The sequence below is a fragment of the Lygodium microphyllum genome, chromosome 25, assembly GCF_053477565.2.
Source record: "Lygodium microphyllum isolate KBCC chromosome 25, Lygodium_microphyllum_v1.1.10, whole genome shotgun sequence".
NCBI lineage: Eukaryota > Viridiplantae > Streptophyta > Polypodiopsida > Schizaeales > Lygodiaceae > Lygodium > Lygodium microphyllum.
The window spans coordinates 2,737,757-2,750,082 of NC_141159.1; positions in this window are offsets into that span (position 1 = coordinate 2,737,757).

Consider the following 12,326-nt stretch of genomic DNA (forward strand, 5'->3'; position numbering starts at 1 on the left):
ATCTTGTATGCTTGTACACCACTACACCTTGAGTGCTTGATTAAATCCTAGAATTTTTGGACATTTGGACACGTAGGATCGCTTTTTAGTTGTCAAAAGAACACTTTTAAACCATGGAAGACCACTTGTAAGTGCTATCAACACTACCACTTCTAAATGCTTGAATGCCACTTTTAAATGGTGTCAATACTATCATTTTTAAGTGGTGGTGAAAGACTAGTTTTTACTGAAGAAAAGTCTTGCATCAAACTTGCAGAGTGGCATGCCCATCAAAAGTAGTTGACTACCAACATCGATGATCCAAATTTTAAGACACCTTTTATGGGTGTCATATTATGCCATGAGTATCTAAAAGTGCTCACTTACTACCTTTTCCACCTCAAACTTGAGAACCTATGGAAGTTCAAAGCATGTTGCTTATAGGTACCAATTTTAAGAGGTAGCCTACCACAAAAGTGGTTTGCCATAACTTTCAACTTGTCTTCTACCATGCTATCACTTAAAATTTTGCCTCACTAACAACTAAAGAAAGAAGTTTCAACATCAAAAATTGGTCTACTAGTACCACAAATCAACTATGCTTAGTGCTATCAGGTCAAGCCTACTACCTTGTATGCTAGTAAGTCAACATGTGCTAGCACTTATTGTACTATAGCTCATATATACAATCATGAGTCAAGTATGCACAAACCAAGTATGTATCCATAAATGACAAGTTTTTATTTGAGTATAGATGATAGATTTTAAGTACTAGGTTATGCCAATTGTATAGATTCTACACATATGCCAAAGACAAAGATGAATAAATTATTACTTATTGGATACACCTCCAAAAAGTTTTTGCCCTATCAAAATAGCTCCTACTAGCACTATCCAAAGAAAAACTCTGTCCTAGAGTGGAAAATTTTAATCCTAGTTTTTTTCTAAGAAGCTATAGAGTAGATCATCCGAACAATGAATTCCCCATGCCTTCTTATTGTAAGGAAAGACTTGGACGTTTTTAAGAAGCACATGTTGGCAAACTTGGTGTATAACTTTGCAGTTAAATTCTCCCTATGAAGCAACCGGGAAGCAGTAGTGAATTGGTTGGTTGGCTTTTGGCCATAGGTTGTCAAGACTTGGTTCTCATGAATCATCACCCTATTGAAAGGTCCCAATCTAAGAAATCTTGACTTAGAAGGTCACTAATTTGTGCACCATGAGAAAGAGTCATAACATAAGTATCTAAATTTATGCCAAATATACATGGAATTATTTACATCTCCCTCACTATTCCTATTTCTTATCAAGTAGATCCCTTTGTGTGAAATAGAATGGTACCAATGGTGAAAGTTTTCCATTAAGATTGTTGATAGGATTTGAGCTACAGTAATTGGGATGAATTACACAATGGACATATATAGTTATCCCAATCGTTTTGCTTATTATTGTGGCAAATGTCACCCACTAGCAAGCTCTTTCTTTGTTCTTAAAATACAAAGCCTCTCCCAAACTCTAAATAGAGAGCCTCTCCCAAATTCTAAAAACAAAGTGGTCTTATCAACTAAATGCTTTTGAGCTCCTTTAATATCACCATAAGTATGCCCACTTCTTGCATTCATTGGGACTAAACATTGCCTTGAAGTAGTAAGTACTTAAAAGCCACACATTTTGCCCACATGATTCCAATAGGAATATGATATTTTTGCAAAGCACGATGGCTCCAAATAAGAATACCTACCACTTCTCTAACATTCCATAGAAATTGCTCCACGTACTCTTGAATATAGCACCATTGATTCCCTTTCAGGTGTCTATTTAGAATAATATATTCAGGGTCATCATGCATATCTCTATACACTCTATCTCCTCAAAAACTTTATTGATTCCATCAATAACTTTGTTAATGTATACATTTGCAACATTCTTTAGTGCTTCTTTAGTGACATCATCATGTGGTTCTTCATAAGAATGTTATTATAGTTTGGGTGGTCTAACAACCATAATATCAAACATTATTTACTATATTTAAAATCAATATGTACAAAAAAATATGTTAAAAGATAGTATCTACATAAACATACTATAACATAATAGCTTGTATTGTGTCAAGTTCTAAATACATAATCTCTTCAACTTCTATGCTCATCGCACACATTGGTACATCATCTTTCTCACACTCATCTTTACTCTTTAATATTGGCTTAACCTCATCCCTATAGTTGTTGATTTCTCCTCTTCTCCCATTTCCAACACCTTCACCTTGCTTTATCCCTTGAATAGCTAGAGAAAAGCATGAAAAATTTATTATCACACATTGCCAATAATTTTAAACAAAAATTCACAACATAATACACAAAGAAAGAAGCTATTTATTTCCTTAATATTGTCAAATATTGTGCAATAGATGATAAATTTGTAGCCTAAAATTTAAGCAAGGATATGAATTACACTTGACCAAAAGAAGACAACATATGATATTGTTGTAGGTGCAATAGACTAGTAAAATTCAAATGTCCAAAACATGCATGCTAAAGTTTTGCAATTGAAATAGCCTACAATTTTAGGGCTACACATGCCATATCTTCCATACACTTATTATAGTTATTGAGCTTGTATAATACATGACATAGTGAACCAAGTGCAATAATTGTATCACCATAAGAGAGATCATGAACTACATATTTGTCATCAACAAAACTCACAATTAAGCCAATCTTAGCAAGTGCAAAAATTTATAGTAATTTCTTCTTCATCTTTGGTACATGTAAAGCATTTGTAAGAGTGAAAGTACTACCATTAACAATAGTCAACATAAATTTTCTAACTCCTTGAACAAGATAAGAGGAGCTATTGTCACATGCAACAACACTACCCTTAGGGATAGGCTCAAGAGAAGTGAATAGATTGCTTAATGGCATTAGTGTCAACGTACAATACATCTGAATCCACAATAGACATGCAAAAAACGTGTAAACAAGGGTCATAATTGCATTGCCACTAAATACCCATTGACTAACCATAAAATCTTAATTCGTAACATGCATAATGGACCTGTTTCTCCACAATTGTTCTTATTGCAATGAAATAGAAAGAAACTCTTCAAATGACAAAGCATTTAGATTGTCATTTGTCATCAAATGAAGATGGAATACACAACTTTGACCAGGATTAGAAAGACCATTGAGAATAGTGTGCATAAGTGAAGTGTTTAGTGAAATCTCATTTGTAGTAATCGAATTCTCCTTAACATCTTTTATATTTATCAAAAGATTGTCCACCACAGAATCACATTTATCCATATGTTCACTTGATAATTGATTATGCAAGTAAGCAACACATGTCTCATTTCTCCTTGATGTAAACATGCAAGTGTATCCCAAGCATAATGGTCATTTAATAGACAATGCAATCAAAGCATGAGCCTCTGTATCTCTAGCATCTCAATGAATCTGCTCAAGAATAGGTAGTAGTGATGCTCTATCAGTAATATCTACATCAAAACTAAAAGCTACATCATCCTCAACATCACTTGTTTCTATTATTTCTATTACACTTGTAATAAGACATGCAAGAAACCAAATAGATGCTGACCACGAACATCTAGTATATGTTTGAAAATGATAATTTACTTTTTTAGCCCTAGGTGCTACCATTTTCGTAGCATCATTAAATGTTTGCTTGCAACAACGTGATAAAAATATTATTGTAGGTGTAAAGTCATACCAAAGTAGTTTGGATGGTAAGATTGTTGACATGTTAGCATATGCATACAATATCAACATATTGATGTGCCACATGCAACACATTCACCCGAGTTAAAATTGCCAACATCATGACTAGACTACATAGGGAGTTTGTTAAAAAGGGCTAGGATCCACGTGTGCTTCAAAAGATGCATGATGGCCTCTATAAGCTTATGATCCTTACCCTGATTTTTGAAAGAAGTAGCCTTTGGAGGTTTAGCACTATTTTGAAGTGGTCTAGCACAGTTTTTAAGTTTTGTAGCATTGTGTTTAAGTGATTTGTTGCCATTTTTTAATGCTTTCTATGACCACTAGAAACCATTTTTCATGGTGTCATGTATACCTACAAGATGTCATCTCTTAGTAATTAGAAACAATATTGAAAAGTGAAAGGATAGAATACTTAAAACACTAAAAATTGATTAAGATTGGTGTACATAAAGTGATGCCAAACCTACAATTTTGTCACCTTATTTCTCTAGCATTTTATGATTTGTAGGATCCTCATTAAATCCCACGTCTCTTAGCACCTCCTTTCTCATACATATCATACATTCCAATTTTTGAATCTTAGCCTTGTGCATTTGGTAGCTCCTCCTCCATACCCTTTGCTAGCACCTAAAAAACAATCCCAACTTTCTTTTCTCTCCTTGTTTAGACTCTTCTAATTTTATTTTCAACTCTTCAATGGATATCGATTTTCCCTTGGAATTTTTAGCTACAAAATATCATATCATTGGTAACTAACAAGTCAGGACTTGAGGCAAATAATTGCACAAGACATAGGCATTCCAAAAATTGGCATAGACCCAAATGCAAGTCTCTTTCTAGCTTGAGAAAATGTGGACCTTTCATCAATCACCCAAAATATTATCTTAGAGTTTCAACTCATGGAAAGCATACCCCTTCATCACCCCAACTTATAAAGATAGTTTCAACATGCAATATCCAATCATTGGGTTGCTCTCCTTTGGTACAAAGCATGTCCATTAATCAACTACCATTTTTCCATATGTTTACCCAACTTATGTTTCTATCTTATTATCTTGAAGAAACTCTCAACAAGGATAGCCCATGCCACTATCTTTTTTATCCTTCTCACTTTTTTGTGCTTTACACATATGAAGCCACATGTAAAGTGAACATGAAGCTTAGTGTTTTAAGGACCTCCCTAACATACTTTATGGTGAAAATGCACACACTCTTCACATGATTCTAGCCTTAGCCCTTTGAGGTGGTTCTTCTCATTTTGGTACCACTTATGCAACCATATAGAGGACCCCCTCTTAGTGGTAAAATCCTATCAATAAGGAGATTTGGGCCTTACCCTCCTAGCTTAGAGGCCATACTAAATATGAAAGTCATCATTTTTCAAGATAAGTATTTATTTCTTTGGACAAATACATAATTGTATAGTCTACTAAAGTATAGAGATAAGAACATACATTGGGAAGAATCACATTATGTAGGAACATGCATTGGAAAGCACACCGAAAGGTTTAATAGAGTTCATAGAAAATTAAATATCTACATAAAATTTTACAAGTTATCCATTAAGCCAATGGCCTAAGCTTAGAACACAACTATAATATCTATAAACACCAAAAGCCTACAAACATAGTAATAACATGAAAATAAGATGACATCCATAAGCCTACAAACAAGATATTGGTTTTCATCAACAATTTTGCACACACATAAGAGATTGCATGCAAAACCAAAACCTTACCTATGAGAACTTGACAATGCACTATCACTATGCATTAAAATAGGAGCTTGGTTGTGCAAAGTAGAGGTGGTGGAAGGAGATGATGAAGGCAACACTTGAGAGCAACTTAGAGGTACAAAAATGGGGAGTTCTTAGGTTTGGAAGAAAATCAAAGAAAGAGAGGGATATGAAAAATTAGGATAGCATAAGAAACTCGATCCTTGTTTAGAATGGGTACTCACTCACTCACTCACTCACTCATCACTCACTCACACACAAAGAGAGAGAGCATAAATTATTATTAGTAGACCACATATGCCATGATTGAATGACAAGGGTCCATAATGTAATTTTTAAAAGGAGAACAAAGAGGGCATTCACCTATATTTTAAATTCACTATACATTTTTGAAGTGTGAATGTAAGTACTCATTTCTTGCACACGTGTGTGTGTGTGTGTGTGTGTGTGTGTGTGTGTGTGTGTGTGTGTGTGTGTGTGTGTGTGTGTGTGTGTGTGTGTGTGTGTGTGTGTGTGTGTGTGTGTGTGTGTGTGTGTGTGTGTGTGTGTGTGTGTGTGTGTGTGTGTGTGTGTGTGTGTGTGTGTGTGTGTGTGTGTGTGTGTGTGTGTGTGTGTGTGTGTGTGTGTGTGTGTGTGTGTGTGTGTGTGTGTGTGTGTGTGTGTGTGTGTGTGTGTGTGTGTGTGTGTGTGTGTGTGTGCAGTATAAATTATCATTAGAAGTCCACATATGCCATCATTGAATGGTAAGGGTCCATAATGTACTTTGTTAAAAGGATAAGAGGGCATTCACCTATCTTTTAAATTCACTATACATTTTTAAAGTGCAAATAGAAGTGCCCACTACATGTGCACATACTACCATTCTATTTTTTAGAACCAAAAGTAGACTACCTATCAATTCTTTCAACTAGAATTTAATGTGACAAATCCAAGTTCTTCAATAAGGTGATTTACAAATTGTTTCACCTAGAAGCTTAGGAATGTGACAAATCCAAGCTCTTCAACAAGGTAATGCAACACTATAGACGGATATCCTCTTCAACATGAAGAACCAAAGTTAAATCAACAAAAGGAGTACCTACAACATTTGGGCTAGAAAGATGAGCCACATGCTTTGGTGTTGTATCATTTTCTTTGAACTGAGTAGACTTCTCATCATCAACCACATCAAACTCGTTTTGTTCATCCTCATCCAACTTAGTACATTTTGACAAAGACAACTTATGTGTTGAAGTGCATCGGGAATGAATCATAGTGAGTGAAACAAGTTGAGTTGTGGAAGACGATGGGGAGAAATATGAGAAAATAAAAGAACTAGTCTTGTGTTCCATTTGAAGGTAAAGTCCAATTCCTCATTGAGTTCAGCCCCTTTTGTGCCAATTGTCACATCATGATCATGAACTTGTGACCTTTCACACACGTAACCATCCTTAACTAATTCCTTTGTCCCAATTGGAATAATTACATTAATAGTGGAATGGTAAGGTTGAACAAACATTTTAAGTCTAAATCCATTGACTGCAGGTTTCAGAATATTACCATACAAATCCTTTTACAGAAATGTGCCCTATCCAAGGTCTTTACAAATTATGAATGGCCCCATATACTGAACCTGCAACTTACTGAGAAATTCTCCAAGTTGGGAATTATAAATCACAACCCAGTACCCTTCTTCAAAAATTTTCTTTTTTAATGTGTCTATTCACCCAGGCTTGCTTTTGATGCTGGGTAACTCCTAAAACATAGGCAATTAGCACCCTATCCTCCTCTAACTTCAAAAGATGTTCCAACATGTGTTGCAAGGACTTTTCAAGATCCAACTTGTATTCTACAACAACTCTCAAACTTGGAACCACAAACTCCATAGGCACCATAGCCTCTAATCCATATACTGGCCTAAAATGTGTAAGTCTAGTTGTTACTTTATATGTAGTCCTGAAAGCCCAAAGTGCAAAATCCAACTTTTCATGCCAATCGTTCATGTTGTCCTCAACTATTTTCTTCATAATACAAAGCAAAATCTTGTTGGAGTTCTCTCTGCCTACCCATTAGCCTGCAGGTGATAAGAAGTAGACTTTTTATGCAATATCATGTGCCTAGCTATCACTTCCTGAATAACCTTATTCAAACTGACCAACTCTATAGGGCATCCAAACCTGGTCATGATGTTAGAATATAAAAATTTGGCCACATTGGCTGCCTTATTATCCTTTAGGCTTGAGCCTCCACACCCACTTCGTACAGTAATCAATGCAAACCAAGATATACTGATTACTTGTCATTTTAGCAGTTGTCTTAATAGGTCCAACAAAATCAATCTCCCATTTCTGAAATGGCTCAAGTGGTAGTACAAGATGATCCTGCATCCTATCCCTGCCAAGAGGCTGACCCTCCTTCAAACATTGTAGATATCCTTTGGCATATTGATGGGAATCCCTCAAGATAGTACGCCACCACAATCCTACCTGCAATATTTTCCTGCCTCCTATAATTTCTTCAAAAAAGTGACCACCTAACACTTCGGAATGAGCTTCATAAAGGACTACTAGTTTTTCATATTCATGAACACACCTTCTCAAGACATTATCAACTCCTCTCGTGTATGAAGTATTCATAATAACCTGAAATGATCTGCTCTTCAATGCCAACTTCCTTCTTTGATCTACTATAAGGTGTATGGGTATAACCCCTTCTTGCAGAAAATGTAACAACTAGTCATAATATGAATCAAGGTCTACCACCTAAACTTCAAAGAGTTCATCATCAGAAATCTTATCCATGGACTCCTGCTTCTACATCACCATTCTCTAGTCTACTAAGATAATCAACCACTGCATGTTCTTTTCCAAGAATATGAATACCCTTGAAATCAAACTCTTGCAATAACAACATCCATCTAGCCAATCTACCCACGTGAAAGATCACTTGTTTACCTATTGTCTAAATTTCTATAGAGAGAAAACCACGCCAAGTGCTTCTCTCTCTATGATTGAATAATTCTTTTCAGCAACACTCAATCTTCTCCTTGCATAATAAATTGGTCTAAACCATCCAGGTACCTTATCTTGCATAAGCACTGCTCCCACATCAAGATTAGAGGCATCCACAAATACATGGAATGGAAAGTCCCATATAGGAGGCTATAATATTGGGGCCACCACAAAATTTTTCTTGAGGATGTTAAAATCTCTTTCTTGATCTATCCTCCAGAAAAACTGCATGCCCTTCTTGGTTAAAGTGGTAAGGGGAAAACAAATATATTACAAGTACCTTAAGTACCTACTATGCCATTTAACCTAACCCACAAATCTCATGACTTCCTATACATTAGTCGGAGATTTAGCCTTTTCAACCACTACTATTTTTCTAGGATCTATAAGCATGCCTTCTTTAGATAAAGTATGTCCCAAAGGTACTCCCCACTACTTTGCTGCAAAAATAGACTTGAAAGGGTTTAGAGACATTCCAAATCTCTTGTATCTTTCAAAGCATAGATTGAGGTGCCTCAAGTGCTCCCTCCTATTGCCAAAAACACAGAAATAATCAATAAAGACCCTCATATAGGTTGTCAAATATGACTCAAATTTCTTGTGGACAGCTCCTTGAAACTCAGGAGGTCCATTCTTCAAGCCAATTTATGACTATACTAGCATAGGCTCCCCACTCTATAATGAAAGCAGTTTTATCCATACCATCTAGATGCATCATGATCTGATTGTAGGTTGAAAAACCATCTAGAAATTTGTACATTTCATGCCTTGCTACATCATCAAGCAAGAATCCACAAAAGGAATCATGAAAGGATCAGAAATAGTAGCTGCATTCAATTTCTTGTAATCCACACACACACTTATCTTCCCATTCTTCTTAGTTAGGTATCATTACAATGGGAGATAAGTAGGGTACTTCATTTAACAAGCTTGATAAACCCAACCGTCAATAATTTCTCAATTTCTTCCTCGCTTAGCGTAATTAGGATTATTTCTATATCTCTTTTGAATAATTAGCTTAGAATCCTTAAAATTGATCCTATGTTGACACACTACTGGATCAATCCCCTTCATGTCTGTATAGTCCCAAGCAAAGATATCCTGAAACTCCTAACATAACTTGATAAGATCCTTCTTGAAAGTTTCCTCCACATAGACGATCATCTTGATGAGTTTACTCTCTCCTTGCTCATTCAAGTCGACCTCCCAAACTTCTTCTTCAACTACTCTTGCGGATATTCTCATAGTATGCTCATACCTCTCCTCAACTTGAATAATGGCTTTTTGTCCTTCCTCTTTCAACACATCAAGGTTGTCCATACCCTTAGAATCCTTACCTTGTTGATTTTTAGGTTCTTCTTTCAATTTATTTTCAAGATGACTAGTTCCTCACTCCTAAATTAATTTATACTCCTCATTTCCTAGGTTCTCCTAAAATTTAGGTTGATCCTAATCTTTAAGGAAGTCCACGTGAATGATGTCCTGAGATTGGATTTGACCTACAATTTGAATAGTTTGCTATTCCAAAACTGCATTTCCTCCACTTATGGACGAATCTTGATACTCCTGGATGATACCAACAACATCAATGTCAAACATTGGGACCATAGAAGGATTTTCTTACAATAATAATTCTTCCTCATCATCTTCCACTTCATCTACAAGATTAATAGTATGAGCTACCACAGTCTAGTAGAACTCTTCAAGATTACCTTGTTAACTATAGATAATCTAGTCTCATTGAGTCCTCTTGGGATACATACATAATCATTCCCCTAGTCTTGCTTCAACTTGGCTATTTTGAACCATGGACTTCCCAAAAGCATTTTAGAAAAATCCCCAACTTCTGACATCCTTAGGACAACAAAACTTATCCCAAACTTTAGGCCCATCCAATTTGATTAGTTGATTCTTAAGAATACCTAATAGATGTAACCTCCTTAGGTTTTCCATCCTAACTTGAAATGGGGCTAGTAACAGTTCCTTCTGCTTGCTTGCCAAATATTTATATTTAGGAAGTATATTGACTCTTGATCCCCCATCCAACATGACATCATCATGCTTCATTTCTGCATACTCAACTTGAATGGTGGTAACTTGATAATCCACAACTCCTTGTTGAGTTGTTATGACTGCGTGACAGTCAAAAGCTGCCTAAACTTGAACTGATTTATCTTCCCAAACTTCCTGTTGCTTTGCTTGATCTTTAGGAGCAACCTTTCCTTGAACCCTAGTATTAAATCCAAGATCTACTTCAAGGTTAACTGCAAAGAGCACTTTGCTAGAGTCTAAAATAGCTCTTCCAAACCTCCTTTCTGAAAATTTTTTGATGCCTTGTCTTTAGGATACTAGTCCTGCTGATCAGGATTCAAGATACCTTGACCCTCCAAATCATCAACCTCCTCAGATATTGGTGTCCCAACTGCTTTTTGCACCTTTCTAACTTGTTTTGTTGCCTCTTTCTTGGCTTTCCCTTGTTCTTCCTAATCAAGCTTCAAGCCTACTTGGCTTCTAGTGACATCTAATACCATAGCTTCATCGAGATAATCCTCTACTTTAATGAAATTAGAACGGTCACATTCAACATGCATACTTATAGCATTCAAGTTATCTAACACCTTCTCTATCCTTCCTTGAACTTTCTCTTGATGAGTCTTCCCATAACCAGTTGCACTTGTACCTTCAAGAAATTTCATTCCCTCATCAAGTTTAGGAAGCTCTATGAGGATTGCTGCAACTAGGGTAGGTGGATGTTGTGGATAAGATGCTCCTACAAGTCTTCCATCATTGCAGGACCTTGCTATTGGCATACCTCTCTCAATCCTATGCCTTGCCCAAAGTTCACAGTTTGGTCCAACAAAATGTCCATGAGCTCCACAATAGTGGCAAGCTCCCATTTGGATAGCTTGTTGTCTATTGTGCCTAAAAATTTCCCCAAGGCTGTCTTGCCTGCATTCTTCTAGGTCCTCTGAAGGGCATTTAAGGCAACCTGATCTACTGTAGTTTGCTACATAGGTCTTGGCCCAGGCTACATCGTTGGAATTTGATGTGCCATCTAACATTAGGATTGTACCTACAAGTCCTAGTTTCATGGCCATTCCTTTTGCATATCTCACAATACTTTTCCTTCCTCTTGGTATCAAAAGACCTAAATCTTTCAGCTTTTGTTGAATCTTCTTATCCACTTTACTCTCCTCTATCTATGGCTTTTCCATGTAAGGTGGCTCTACGAACTGTTGCTTCTTAACTTGATCTCCTTATATCTAGTTGAATCCACTTGCTATCCACCTTGTCTCAAATTGAGCCACATGGCAGTCCAGGTCTTCCTTCTTTTTTCCTGAAAATTTAGATGCTCTCACCTTCAAATGAACAAGTTGTTTTGGATTCATTGTTCTTTGCTTTTGAGACTTCCTCAATAGTGGTAAGGGATTAAACTTAAGGGACTTCCTTGATTGAACTCGTCTTTTGCAATAGCAGCACCCTCCCAAGCACTATATGCTGCAATCTCTCCAATGCTTGTTTAGGAGGAGTAACTTGATATTTAGGTAACAATATTGAATCATCATCATCGAATACACTTGGTGGTTGGGCTTGAAGGAGTTAGAGGGGTTTGAGGAGACTTTGTAGATGTAACAGGGGAATGGTATAATGTTGTGGTACCTGCAAAGGTACCAACATCCTGATAGTCGTGTCTATCATTTGTATATTGTTCTTCATCCAACTTGCCTTATCCTCCTACTTCTCCTCTATTATTCAGGAATGTCTCCCACTCATGTTGCCTTGCTAAGGCTTCCTTTAATTTTTGGGATTCGCTCCTTATTAAAATGGGTTTTGACAAACATGGATAATTGTCTGACATATATGCTGCCCATAAAAGGCACCTTC